General features: G+C 36.5%; 1 protein-coding gene across 3 annotated transcripts in view; it reads left to right on the plus strand.

The window, feature by feature from the left end:
- Positions 1 to 15,697, plus strand: part of LOC131859447 (ankyrin repeat-containing protein At5g02620-like) — an 89,844-nt gene that overhangs the window by 21,749 nt on the left and 52,398 nt on the right. The gene's annotated exons all lie outside the window — the stretch shown is intronic.

Consider the following 15,697-nt stretch of genomic DNA (forward strand, 5'->3'; position numbering starts at 1 on the left):
AGAAAATCTCCGCAATCATTTTGTTTCGTTGAACCTCATCAAAGAATTTCTGATTACCTGGTGACTTTGAACTAAATGGCACTGAACTTTGAGACAGTGGTAATGGGCTATTCTGTAGAGCATGAATATACTGAGCCATTTGCATTAAATTATGCTTCAATTCAGCCTTGTCTTTTTCGTCCTTCCAAGTACGAGAGATAATCCGTTTGTTTGAAGTCTCCAAGTGCTTCACATCTACGGCTCTGGTTCCAACCCCCAAATCAACTAGTTCAATGGCATAGTTTGCTTTTGAGGCAGTAACAACATCTTTATCAGGTGCGGGTTTGGCAATGTCAGTAGTTCAATGCTTTGTACTTTCGTCAAAATCAATCATAGCCTCCATTTTTAGCCTTTTGGGCTTTGTGGATTTTCCCAGACATTTACTCACTGTATCCTCCATTGATACTGAAATAGGAACCACGTTTCTTTTCCTGGTTATCGAGTCACTTAACCACTTAGGTGCCAGAGTCAGTTCCTTAGATGACATGTGAGGAGATCCTTCTGAAGGTGGTAATGTGACACTTTCTGCATGAGGTCGGATATCTAGCATCCCCGAGTCCTGGAAAGTGGCATCTGTGCCAGTTGGAACCTTGTCTGTATCAGAAACAGGAGAGGTCATATCGCATAGTACTTCCTCTGCGTCCAAATCAAGAATGAGATGGGAAGCCTGGAGCTGAAAACTCTTCTTGGACTTAGACCTGGTAACCCGACCACCAATAGAAAGTTCAGCCTCGGTGTCAAGTTTCTCTTCTTTAATCTTTGCTTTCTCTTTTCCTGCAACAGAAACAAGGGTGTTAGTTAAAATAGAAGTTTTGCTTGCGATCTTCCTCTTCCCACTTTTGTTTCTTGCATTGGTTGCCCTCGTCGAATGAAACTGACAACTCCTAAGCCAATTTTTTGTCTTGTGAATTACGCTGAAAGTGCATGTCTGAATGCTATCTTCCATCTTTTTACTCCAATCCACCTCTTGGAGAGGTTCATTATGTACCTGCCCCATAAACTTTGCATCTTATACATCCTCATTATCAGTGGAGACACCTGAAGTATCCATTGGCAATTTCATGTCATGAATTCGTTTCAAGGTTAACCTGGACCAACTCCTTTTCCTTATTTCGAATTCATCCTGGCAATCCTCCCAATAATCCTCCAACTGGGATACATGTTGGTCAAGCATCACCTTCTTCACAAATTGAGCGATAAACCCTTTATTATCAAAGTTATCCCTTTTCACAAAAGTTATCCCTTAAATTCTAGCTCAAGATTCAGCGCATCAAAGACAGACCTGCAACTGTAATGGCCTAAATCAATAGGAAAAATTCCACTTGTGTCGAAATCCTCGCCAAAATCCTTTACAACATAGGCTAGCTGCGTGGAAACTTCAATCAAAATACAGGAGTTTGAAATATATCTGGGTAGCCTAAAGGGTTTGCCTTTAAAACCTCCAACCCTTAGGTAAGTGAAGTGACTAAACTGTGTAAAGAAACTGCCATAGAGGTTAACTAGTTCAACGGCCTCTACAGACAACCTTCTATGCAAGTTACCTTGTAATTCAAAGGTCAACCTCCCAGCAAAAATATCATTCCAACGGAGATAATCATCAACATGTCCTTTTGAAGTCAAATTGGGGTGATACTCATAAATTTGCATGCCTTGAACCCATTTTGCATGAGACAATCCAGACCATTCCCTTACACAAGCAAGCATATATAACAGGTATGAAGACATATAGAAGTTGGACACCCCAAGGTAATTACTCAAACCCTCGTGCAACCTTTCCGCGATAACAGTTCCCTAGTCGATGAACCAATTTTTGTCTAGAGTGACCTGGATGAAGAAATACATCCACTCCTCCCAATAAAAAGAGTGTGAGTTACCTTTTACTCTGTTCAACAATATTACCAAATCTCGGATTGCAGGACTTAAATGCTCATGGGTTAGGGGTCTCGATAGCCTTGAGCCTCCTTTTTGGAACTTCAAAAGCCAATTTCATGCAATGATTGTTCTGTACTACTGTCTTTTCTCAGAGAAAATTCCATAAGATTTTCCAATTGTCCAATCTTCATAGGGTTCCCGATGTGGGATACCCATGGCGGCCATTACTGTTTGTCTATCAATGGATAACAAAACTTCACCATTGTTTTTCCTTATGCATCTATTACCTTTGTCATAGTGATTCATACATTCTAAAACCAATTCAGGACAAGGAGCAGCTATGGGAATTGCGGTTGCTTCCAATAATCCGCTCTGTGCAATATCTCTCATCATAGGATCAGTGGCAGGGTTCCGTACTCTTTCTAGGAAATCATCTAAATCCATTTGGACTAATGCTGTATCACTTAGTTCTGGTAAATAACTTACAAGGGAAGATGAGTTCACTAATTTGGGCAAAGTAGGCCTCATGTTTTGCCTGTGATCTTCTCCAATTAACCTAGACAAAGGACAACAGGGGAACGGAAACAAACAGCTAACAAAATAACCAGAGCTTTCCTAAAACAAACTGCAACAATTTAGAAAGTTGTCGAACATACCTTCCTCTGTCATCTGTAAACCGCTATCGCAGTCTATTTCTCCCGATCCAAAAACTTCTTCTTAAAACTTATCCAAACAAAATGATAATCCCGACAGGACCACTACTCAATTTAAAGCCGAGAAAATCTTACCCATGATTGCCCTGAACTGTCCCCATTATTCTTCGTTCGTGTGACCTTATTATGAAATGATTGCGCTCAAGCATACTTTAAATGCTAAGTCACTTCATATCTGACATTACGGATCCTCACTCCATACTTGCTATAATGTCAGATTTCAAATCATTAAAGAAAGGATATTCCTTTCCTCTGCTGCCGTTTGTCATATCTCAAAATCCGTGCCGCCACCTCATGCCCAGTCACATGATCTCGAAGAAGCCTAGACATTGAACCTCTAAACTTTACGAAATGATCGCGACACAAATCATACACATGACAAATCTTGAACTTTGAACCTTGAACCGAAAAGGTTCAAGTTCAAGGTTCAACGAATGTAAAATGCTGATAAGGACTCGTGAAGACTTAAAACCGCGTGAGAAGAAAAACTTTTAAAACAACGACAGTTGAACTTTGAACCTTGAACCCTTCAAGGTTCAAGTTCAACGCAATGAAACCTAAGCAACATAATAATGACTGGATTACATGAGGAATTTTAAACAAATGACTTGACCAACAGATCCAAGGGGGCGTTACTCAAGCAAGGAATCATATAGAATGGGGATTTTTATATGTGCTGCCAACAAATGTATTGTGGGATCAAAGGGAAAGTTGTTTGCATTATGATTGGTGTTCTAAAGGTAGAACAAGATGGTCTATAGGGTCCACACTATCTTTGCAATGGTAGATGTGTAATACCCAAGTTGGTCATAGGTGGTCCAACGTAGGGGTTGGTATCAAGGTAAGACTTGATGTGGGAAGTTATAACTCCATGAGTTTTTTTTTGCATCAGAGGGTCCCATTGAAGCAAGGGAAGGTATTGGTGTCTCCATTTATGTTGTTGACAAGGGTGTCAAGGGTTTTCAAGGTTGAGTCATTGGTTTCGAGAGTCTAATTGGTTGTGTGAGTGTGTGAGTAACCTTGTTCTTTGGGGCTCTGCATCATTTACTTACCCTTCTTGGGATCTCTGAGTCTAAGGATGAGGCTCATGGTTCGTTTGTTCGTTTGTTAGAATTGAACTTATTGAGACTAACCCCTTGCCTTCGTTAGATAGTACTCCTATTGCTAAATCCAAAGGAACGAAGCTCTGTGTCAAGTAGGAACCAGAAACCCTAGAAGTCACTCTGCTCAAACTAAACCTTGATAAAAGAAAATGTGAAACCTCTAAAAATAGCCCTGTGAAAGCCAGAAAGCTTGTTAAAGAATCTTCCAAAAAGAGCATTACCATAGACATCGAATTGGAGGACTTTGATAAGGAAGAGGAGGATCCAAATGTGAAGGAAAAGAAAGAGAGCAACTCTAAGGAGAGAAGATCGGCTCGTCCTCGTGGCCATAGATAGAAAGGTTAAGATTTAATCCGAAGTGACTGCATATGAGATGGTTGAGGAGTTTTCCCTAGATGATGATGATGCTTCCTATAGTGCGGAGACGGAAAATGAGGAGTTCCATGTGGAATACGAAGAACAAGAGGAGGATTTGGAAGAGAATGATCCTTTGGAGGAACCTGGTTCCCTACTGCATAGCTCTTTGGATGATGTGGAAATGGTGCCTTCTTCTCAGGAATCATCTTTGGGTGTGGAGAATGACAACACAGAAAGCTGCAGCTTCCGATGTTGAATTTGCAAGTTAAAGTTATAAACCTTGAAGCCAAGGTTGAAGAGTACTGACAAGGGTACCAAAAAATGGGTAACTCATTAAGCTCTATGTGTGCTAATACTGACGGTATTATGAGAAAAGTTGTCATAGGCTTTGTTTTTGGGCAAAGCAGAATGAAGAAGAAAGAAAGGAACCTGACGAAGCTAGGTAAAATGAACGAGGAGGAGAAGAAAGAGGAGACTGATCCCCATGGAGATCAGGAATGCATAGGTACACAGCTTGCAGCGGAATTCGAACCTCATCAGCGAAGATTGAAACGCTTCATTTCTTTTCTTTTCTTTCATGTTGTCTTTAAGTTTAGTTAGGCGTAGCTTTTATACTAGTTTCCTTTTGAGCAGGCTTGCGTGCTGTCTCAATCGAACATTTATTAGAACTTTCTCTATGTTTAATTTGGACTTGTTATATTTAGTTGCTGATAGTAATCTTATAGATAGATGGTGGATGGATTAGTTATGGTGACATGATGATTTTTATTACTTTTGAAAGAATTGGCTTGGTTTATGTTGCTTTGGTTGTTTGTTGTCAGATCCTATGATGCTACTCTTTGATTTTTCTTTTTTTAGGGTTTAGGGCCCTCTCCTTGCTAACATAATAAAAAATATTGCAATAACATATATCACTTACATGAAGGCAACCTTGATGACCTCCTTTCCTACTCTGATTACTATCCTATGTATAATTGTAGGTATGTGACTTGGATGACAATCTAATCTCTCCTCTAAAATCAATATCATATCATGGAGATGAAAAATCTGCTAGATCAGATTTGTACACATGAAACATTTAATTGTTCAATTTATCATTTTGGAACTAATTATAAATAAAATTGTATCGTTAAGTTAATTTTCCTCACAAAGTGAATATGCTTCCACCCATATACTTAAAAACCTTTTATGAGATTTCATTCCGTTTTTCAAAATTTTGGTCGTATGGATACTTAACATTAAAATGCTTTCATGTAAAAGAAGCCCCTTTCCATTACATCAGCCTTCAAAGTTGGGTATGTTTGAACTTTGAAGTTACGAACATATTGGTATTGAAACATTTTAACAACCGAGACACATAAGGAAATTAAAGATTATAGTTGTTCTGGGGTTTGAACTTTTGAACTCCCTGGGTCACATTATTTACATTGTACCTACCATATTTAAGGTTTATAGTATACAATAACAAATGTGGATGTGGCTTTAGTTTCTTTTAGCTAATCAGATTTCGTAATATGCTTTTATTTTCTTGTAAATATTTCCCAACTAAGATGGTGAAGGAAATTAGAGAGTATTGTTTGTTTAAGGTTCTAATGTTTGCCCCATTTTAAAGTTTATTTCCTTTGTAAAATTTAAGGTTTATGGTAAACCACGTATTAAATTATATTAAACGTTAATTTTATTTATATTTTTTTAATTATTTTATATTTAGGTTATTATGTTATTTTTTTAATTCTTTATTTTTCTTTTACATCACACTAATCAATTTGGTTGTCTACTTGTGTTTGTTTGTTGAGTGCATCATTGTAAGAGTATTTGACATTTATTTCATCGTAAGTCTTTCAAATATTATCTATGTTTGTCTTGTGTTGATTGTGATTAGGGTAAGAGTATTGGAGTTACCACCCATGTTCAAATTATTGTTCACTCCTTGCTCACCTAACCCTCCAAATACGAATTTTAATGAAACAAAAAAAAAGATAGCTAAAAGCCTATTAATAAATTTCACATGTACCAATAGGTGCCCATTTTATCCCTAGAGTAGTTAGAATTTTAGGACTTTAATTGGAGGAGTTGTGGAACTTAATTAGATCCATAGCACATGACTATTGAGGCATTTGTGCATAAAGTATTGGCGATTTTTGAGGTGGTTGTAGTGCACTATTATTGAGGCATCTCAAAGTAGGTATCAAACGATACTTTGAAATCAGCACTTTTTGACTATTGCACACATAATGGATCCCACAACATGCGTTCTTGCTACTCAGAAGCTAGAACAATAGCTGTAAGCAGTTAAATTGCATACAAAGACACCAAATAAAGTCGTTGAAGTTGTCGTTTAGGATTTGTGGGCTAATGAAGTTAGCTATAAGGACTATTGGTATGCTTCCCTAAGATTGGTAATTTTTTTATCCTTATCTTATGTCCTTTTTAGCTCTTATAATGCAAGTGTTTTATTTTCTTTAAAATTTCACTTCATTTGATTAGAAGTGATCATACTTATCTTTTATATGTTAAAGATAATAATAAATTAGATTTATTTAATGTATGATTTTTATTTTCATATATTTCATGATTTAGATTTATTTGTGTTAGTTCTATTTTTGAATACCAATTTTAAGTTGTATGTATATTGTGTAGTTATACCAATTGTAAATTTGATGCAAATGAAAAAAAATGTTTTTTCTTTATAAATAAGAGAGAATGTAAGATCAATTAATGAATTGGATGCTCATAACTTGTATTGGTAAACATGATGAAAGAGGAAGTAGTGCAAAGACTAGTAGGAGAAAGACGAAGCATGGATATGATGACATTGTGCTTTGTCTTCATGCATTCAATACAATATTAATCAATTACATATCAATAAAATATTAATCAATTACATTATACAAAGCATATACCATAGATAAGCGTGAAGATATTTAATAAAAGAAAACTTCGTGGAAGGGGGTGACCACTGGTACAAAAGGAGATGGAAAGGAAGACAAAATGTATTAAAAATAGGATTAAATAGATCTTGCGAAATAAGATATATTAAAAATTGAGGTAAGTTAGCTGAAATTTTGGAGCCATTTAGAAATGGAAAATATAATTGGCCTTGGAGGTTTAGTTAATCAATGCTTTCTTGTAGTTTTGGTGCCATTTAGAAATGAAAATAAATTCAGGTGTACAAGTTGTAAACAAATCAAAATAAGTTTCATAACACACTTTTTAGATATAAGCATTGGTTGAAGAGTAATACACATTTCAAAAATCTTGGAGTGCGTTAAACTATTTCAAATCTATAGAAAAAGAATGAGTTCATCTCTATTTTTAATAATACTAGCTTCTATTTATGTAAGAATGCAGATCATAAAGTCTAGATGTCAGAAGTTAGAATCTCCAAAATATAGAGTTTATAACATATTAATTATTCTTAATTCTTTTATTATTCTATATCCTAAGCTTTAGATAATTCTAGCGCACTACTTTGCATACGTTGTAAGGTATACCTATGCACTCATTTCCATATAAATCAATCATTAAGTTGTAGTTGTTGAATTTATTACCATACCCTACACAACTTTTCAAACACCAATTAAACTACAAATGCTCTTAAATGTATGTGTATGCATTTTAATTTTCTTAATTTGAAAGGGCTATACTTATTTTCTTAATTTGAAAGGGCTATAAATATTTTCTTAATTTAAAAGGGCTATACTTATTAGTCCCAAGTAAGGAAGCAATAGCAATAGCTGACAGGTAACTAATTGCAACATAACAAACATTCTACCATAAGAATTTTGTTGTGCTATTTTTATAGGATTTTTGTGCTATTTTTATAGAAATCCAATAGCACTCTAGAAATGTGTAATTATTTATGGGCATTGTCCTTGGCAGTGGTACTTTATTGTACAATCCCTTGGAGATTTCTTTCCACTTGCATGTAAAGGTTGTGGTCTCATGAATGGGAGATACCTAAACATTTGTAGGGAGTGTTCCTAAAAGTTTTTAAGATTTTCAACAATTAGGTGGTCCCATGGATTTTGTATCAACAAGAAATACCAAAAAAATTAGTTTAGATCTTTTCGAAAGTTGTTGGTTTGATAGATTTCTCTGCAATAGCTAATGCTAAAACAATGTACATGCCTTCTTACTATGCCATGTGGCTAAAAATCTCCTAAGCTAGTGGACGATAGAAGTAATATTTCACTAGAAGATTAGCAAATTGAGATGTTTTGAAATGTACAATAGATTCTGCTTATAAAGAGAGGAGCAACTATGCGAGCACCAATGAGATGTGAGAGAAGGTAGGGAGTAGACATAACCAACCACCTTACTATAAATTACAATTCCAGGAGAATCTAACTATTGACAAGTACCCAGGTACAAATGAACCATTTTAGGGAGCCATGTACCATGCAAATGCAAATGCAAAGAGACCTCTCATAAACTTAAAATAAAAAAGAAAAATCTGATTTGCTACAAAACCTTTTTCAAATGGAGTTTGTGGTTTTGATTTTCTTTGCTCTTGGGTGTAGTACCACAATTCCCTCTTAATCATACGAAAAAGTGCAGCAGCACAACTTGAGTAAAAAAACATGCTGATAGGAAATACCAGATCTGATACGATTGTAACAACCATCTTTAATTTATTTTATTTTATTTTGACAATATTGTTAATTTAAAACGAGCAAATAGGATAATAATTAGATAAAACAGGAGAAAGAAATTTAGTGCCAAATACACAACACATAACACAATGATTTACGTGGTTCATCAAAATGGACGTGGCTGGTTCCAAAACGGCATGATAAAACTTGTGTTATTGACTTTTTCGAATAATCACAGCCGTAGCTTGCATGATCAATGGTTGTAATGCACGACTAACTTCGTGTTATTGACTTTCTGTGGTACGACAGTGCCGGTTTAGAGCCAGTTTAGCCGCGGGCCACCAAAATTGGCTACATCCACGAAAAACCAAAGATATATCATATATTAACCCTTATACAATACATGGATACAAATATTCAGCTATCAATGAAGAGTCTGATGAATGTGAATGGTCATGTGACCGTAAGACTTATGGCCACAATATAATATGACATAAATAGAACATACAACTGACATAAGTCTCATATAGGAACAATGTAATATTTCACTGCTGCTACAATCACAAATGTTGAAATACTACATCCTGTTGATCCCACATGATTGATGATCAAGTTTACAAGATAAACCCAAGAGTAAATACCTCAAATTAGGAGTCAATGGCGAACCGTGGTGATCTAATACATTAATCTCAGTGCGGGTAGGTCTGCCATTCTTCTGATATAGTCTACTACAGCAAGGGTCAACTACCTCTGATGTCAAACATTAATGTGCACTCCAAGCTTGCTAAACAACCTCCGTAATGCAGGAAAAAGGGTGAATGCAGGTCTGAAACCATCCCAGAAAATGCCTAGTTAAGTCGTAGGGTCTACAACACATTCATACACACCCAGATGCCTTTGTTTTTGAACCAAGGAACACCACCCACTATCAATCAAGTTCATTGAAAACAATGCCCAGCAACCACCAAATACTGAATACTTGCCGAGAACTACTTGTTTGCTTTCTGAGTGTCGAAAAATGGCAATTATAAGGTCTGTAACAACTTTCAAACATACCCAGCAGTCCCTTTCAAGTCAAGGAGCATCATCCAATACCCGAAATACATCCAACGTTTATTTAGCACCATCGACCACCTTTAACCAAGCCGCTAGGGGAAGGACCAGCCTGAAAATAGCAATATACAGACCTGGAGTGAACAGTACAACAGGCACCGTGTGAAAAAGAACACAACAGCAAACCAAACAGAACACATCAATTTCACGAAACTGAGCGCTAAAAATCCTAGGTTCATGCATTCTATTTATGGACAAATTTATGCTAAAAGTTGCAGGTTATTTGGGTGCAAGGGAACGCCAACAGAAACTTTTTTATTTGAGGGGATGGTTTAAATGATAAATGGAATGTTTTTGTTTTGTATTTATTATTCTTTTTTGTTTTTATTTATATTTTTTATTATTTAAAGTATAGAGTAGTTTTAATAATTAGATTAAATATAGTTTGATTTTATTTTTAATTTTTTAATATTTAAAGTATTTTATATTTTTTAAGAGTAGTTTTAATAATTAGATTAAATATAATTATGCTGAGAGGAGTATTACACTCAATCATGAAAAACTTCTGTTAATAAATATAAAAGTCATTTAAGTCTTGTATTTGAACTTCAACAAATTTGTCAATTTAAAAAAAAACCATTGTCTACATTATTTAAATTCAAATTTTGCTTTAAATTTGGTTTTAAAATATTATCATATTTTAAAAAAATTACTAATCTACATATAATATAAAAAAATCAAATTTATATGTTTTTTTTTCAATTATTATTTCTTAAATTAAATTTAATAATTTTAAAATGTAAAGTTTTTTTCTTGTTGTAAGAAGGAAAAAACATTTAATTTCCTTCACTATTACTACGTTATATAATTTTAAAATGGAATAATTTTTTTGTGCTCAAAGAAAAAAATGCATTTCATTTATTATTATCAATTTTTGTGTTTTAAATGAAAAAAAATCTTTAATCAAAATAAATATAAAATATAAAATAATAATTAAAGAAAACTTATAATTTAGAAATATAATTCTTAAATGTAAGGTTTTTTTTTTTTTTTTTTATTGAAAATCGAGAGTAATAGTGTTTACAAAAAATACAAAGAGGCAATGCCTCAACCACCAAAGTCATCGAGGAAGATATCACCAAGACATAGAAAATCCTATCTATCTATGGAGACTACACAAGTAGAGTCGGTATACAAAAAACATAAGAAAACAGTGATCTAGTGCAAAATGTCATCAAAGGAGTCCGCCCAGGTGGTCCATCCTTGGGCCCCTTCCATCCAGATCACCTTCTTTTTGTCTTGAATTGGAGCAAGCATGACAGTGTGATCAGCATCAGGTATCTTGTTGTTGCGAATCTCGGTGTGTAGCTTCTTCAAAGGAAGATAGGTTGTTCGCAAGCAGCCTCCAGTCATAGACATTCTTCATCTCATATACAAACATGGTGGCGTGCCCTTCTTTGAGAAATTGAAGGAGCTTATGTTTTTCCATGTTCATAAGAAAACAAACCTGAGAAGCAATTTTAAAGGAGGTGAGTCTACGAAAAGACTCAGTAAGACATTTGGTGTCACCATTGTACCTATCTTCATTTCTAATTTTCCATATAAACCAGAGGATATAAGAGGATAAAATAAACTAGAACAGATTAGCATCTTTTTTTAACCCAGCAATATGACTAGAAATAATGTTAAAAACATTCACATGAATAGGAGCAGCAAAACCAAACATTAACCAAATCTCCCTCGCGAAAGAATAGTCAAAGAATATGTGCCTGCAAGTGTCAGGAAGTTTGCAAATGGAACACATGTCAGTATTAAACGGATCTTTTCTCAAGGGAAGTCTATCAATAATAAGCTGCCACTTAAGCACTGTATTTTAGGAGGGATCGCGCTTTTCTAGATCCGAAGAAAGCATTTTTGCTAAAGATCAACAAACAGATCCAAGTACCACATTACATTAGTATGTTCAATAATAGAATCATCCTTAGAAATCAAATCATAAATACTACAACTCTTGACCTTGGGTAGTGGGGAGCCATCTTTCCACTTGAAGGTTAGGAATCTGTGGGAATCCAGGTCAATAGTGGAGGGTAGAGCAAGGGTTTCCCAGGCTCTTTTAACCATGAGGTAGGTTCTTTTTTGGGTAGGTGGCAGGTTAAAGGAGGAGCTTAATTCTTCCCAGCTGATCAGAGTATCATTTTCAAACAAATCCATGAAGTAATTAATAACAATTCTAGCCCATAGTTTGGTCGAGCAACCTTGGGTAAGGGCAAGAGGTTTATTAGCATGGTAGATATTCCACCATATGGATCTTCCCCATGAAGAACACCATTACTGCTAACACCAGGGTTGTCAACAAGACATCTAACATGTTCCCAGGCTTTCCAGATGGATCTAAAAACACATGAGCCTTGCATGGAGATAGGAAACTTGCCCGCAACAAGATCAACAAGAGGGAGGGACTTCCAAGATTTAGCATTTTTAGGAACACCCCTTTCAATGTTATTTCTAATCAAGACCTTCCAAGGTTCCATCCCATCCAACGCATGGAAGATCCATTTCGCGGCGAGAGCAATGCCTTGATTCTTGAGGTCTTTCAGCCCAAGGTCACCAAACTTTTTGGCCATGTAGCACCATTTCCAATTAATAGCATGCATCTTGTTACCACCTCTACCATTAGACTACAGGTATTGCCTAATAGTCTTCTGGATGTCAAGTATTTGATAATCATTAAACATCCAAGCTGAAGAATAATACACACTATAAGATGAGAGAATTTTCTAACAGACTTGAACTCTACCCGCAAGAGAGAGGAATCTATTATTCCATTTATGCAGTTTATTATCAATTTTACACTTGACCCACTGCCACATCTCTTTGAGAGAGGGCGAAACAGAAAAGGGGATATCGAGGTATCGAACAATCTTATTGGGGCCTCCCCACTAAAACTCATAGGAAGTAAGCAAGTCAGGGGGTTCGTCTTTCCAGCCTAGGAGAGTAGATTTAGCATGTGAAATTCTAGCACCAGATATAGAGCCAAAGATTTTAAGCTTTTGAACAAGGGAATTGGTATTTTGGGGTGAGAGTTCAAGAAATAGGGCAGTGTCATCCGCAAAATGAATGTTAAGAAGATTGGAGTCATCTGTGAGTCTAACCACTCTAACACTAGGGGAGAGAGAGTCATCCCTAAGGAGGTAGAATAGAGCATCTAAGGCAATGACAAACAGGGCAGGGGCAAGCAAACAACCTTGTCTGATTGATCTACTAAGTTTAATACTATTAGAGAGGGAGCCGTTGATCTCAAGTTGAGCTGAGGCGTCTTGAAGAAGGACTTTAACATATGTACAAAAATTATCTGGGAATCCAAAAGCTTGCAACATCATAATAATAAATTCCCATTCAACAAGGTCATAGGCTTTTTCAAAATCAAGTAAAAACATAGCAGATTCTTGGTTAGAGACCTTAGCCCAATCCATGGCTTCCCAGCTTGTGATGAGGTTCTCGAGGATATATCTACCCTTTATGAATCCAGTCTGTGTAGAGTAGATAAACTTAGGTAAGATCTTAACAAGGCGAAGGGCCATAGTTTTGGCAAGAATCTTATAGGAGACATTAAGAAGAGTAATGGGTCTCCAATTATTAATCAAGGCCTTATCCCCATCCTTGGGAATAAGTTTGATGTTCCCTTTATTAATGTCAGCACCAAGGGAACCATTGTCAAATGCTTCAGTATAGACATCATGAAGGTCTTTAGCAATCCAATCCACATTGGCCTTATAGAATTCGATAGGGAGACCATCCGGCCCCGGGGCTCTATCGGGTTTTAAAGAATTAATAGCGGTAGTGATCTCTTGAACAATAATCATTTGATTGAGGAGGAGGGAGTCTTCATTAGATATCCTAGTTGGGCTAAGGGATTTGCATTTTTCTCTAGTGTCTTTAGCATTGTCATTATCCTCAGAGGTGAAGAGGTTTTTATAGAACAATTCAAAAGCATCTCTGATACTAGGAAAGTCTATGATTTCTTTATTATCATTTACTAGTCTATCAATCTTCTCCTTAGACTGTTTATGCTTCAAGAGGTTGAAAAAGAACTTCAAGCCTTTCTCCCCAAATTGGAGCCAATGAGTGCAAGCTCTAATCATAGCCCTGCGGATCCTAACCTTTTGATGATTCCTAAGGGCTTCCCTAGCTTGTGCAACTTTGGTAGCAAGGTGAGTCCAACTAGGGTTATTTTGGATGTCTTCCTCAAGGGTATGCAACCAATTGGAAAGGGATTTTTCTGTAAATCAGAACTCTTTGGCATTTTTTTGGCCAATAGTCTATAGTAATTTCTGCCAAGAGTTAACATTGTAGATCCATCTATCAACATGTGAGGGGATGAGCTTATTTTGCAAGTTAATAATCCTAATAAGAATAATGGCTTTCAAGACATCCTGCTCTTTAAGTAGGGAGGTGTTGAGTATAAACTTGCTGGTTTTGGTATCATGGGAGGTCACAACATTCCTGATATTAATATGAGCAATGATGTGGTGGTGGTCCGAGAGTGTCATAGGCCAAACAGTGATGAATTTACCTTGGTCATTAGGGAGAAAAGAAAAATAGTCCTTGTTGGGCATAAAAGCGATCCAATCTAGAATAGATCTTGCTGGCACCCTTTTCGTAATTGCACCAGGTGTGCCAGAGAGTGTGGGAGGGATCTCTGCCGCCCTCCATTAGATCAAACAAAGACTTGGCAAGTTTCAGCCTATTCCAATGTACTCTTTCAAACTGGTGCCATTCAAAAGGTAATCCACCAGTCTTATCAGAATCATTTTCAATCATATTAAAGTCCCTTGCAAGGATCCAGGGGATTTCCAGAAGGGATTTAAGACATTCCCATAGCAGACTTCTATCCCTATAATCATTGGCAGCATACATAACACATAGTCTAAAATGAAATCCTTTCTGGTTAATCAATATCTAGACAACTCTGTTGAAGGGGGAAACTCCCCTGCAGGTAATTAGGTTAGCCCATCTAGGATGAACAAGGAGCACCAAACCACCCCTGCCTTTAGGGCTAGAACAAATTTTTATAGCATCCTTCCAGATAGAGTCAAGGGTGGTGTCAAGAGTGAAACCAATAGCCTTAAGTTCTTGCAGTAGTAGGAAATCAACATCCTTGTGCATATCAAGAAATATCCTAATGATAAACTTCTTGTCGGGTGACTCCACCCCTCTTACATTTCATGATATGTATTTCATGGGTAACAAAATCAAGATTAAGAGCTACTGGCAACCTTAGAGTTGCAAGGGTTTGGGGTACTGTCAGGGCCACCAAATATGGCCATCGTCTTCTTTTTATTCTTAGCCCCAAGAGGCCTTCCTTTTTTTTTAGCCTTGGCGTTGTAGTCTAGACTATCTTCATCCTCATTAGAAGATAATCTAGATTGAGGATCATTGTTTACAACCCAATTGCGATCTAAGTGGGGGGTAGCGTTTATTGTCTCAATGAAAGACTCATGTGTTGTACGGAAAGAGGGGAACATATTAGGAGGGATCTCATTATCAGCAGAGGTGTTAGCAGGAATGATGAGGATAGTGCACGATTCATCCAACTCATGAAGGACCTTGGGGGGGAGACTCAAGTCAGTAGTGGTACCAATATCCGAAGGCTGTGATAAAATAAGATTGGTAGTGGGAGAAACCATAGGATCTCTAGCTCTAGAAATCATTTTAACAGAGCCATCCCTGATAGTAGTATTATTACAGCCATGAGTAGCCCCCTCAAAATTTTTAATCATCGACTTAACCTTTGATTGACATAGGGAAGAGCCATCAACCTTGGGGGTGCTGGTGGTCTTCGGGGTGGTGAATTTGGTGCTAGACCTAATTTTTCAGCCACAAGTTGTTGAGCAGTTTTCCTTCGACGTTTCTTATTGACAACAGTTTGAAAACCGTCATCATGAGGCACATCGCTCGTATCCAT

The sequence above is a fragment of the Cryptomeria japonica genome, chromosome 10, assembly GCF_030272615.1.
Source record: "Cryptomeria japonica chromosome 10, Sugi_1.0, whole genome shotgun sequence".
Taxonomy (NCBI): Eukaryota; Viridiplantae; Streptophyta; class Pinopsida; order Cupressales; family Cupressaceae; genus Cryptomeria; species Cryptomeria japonica.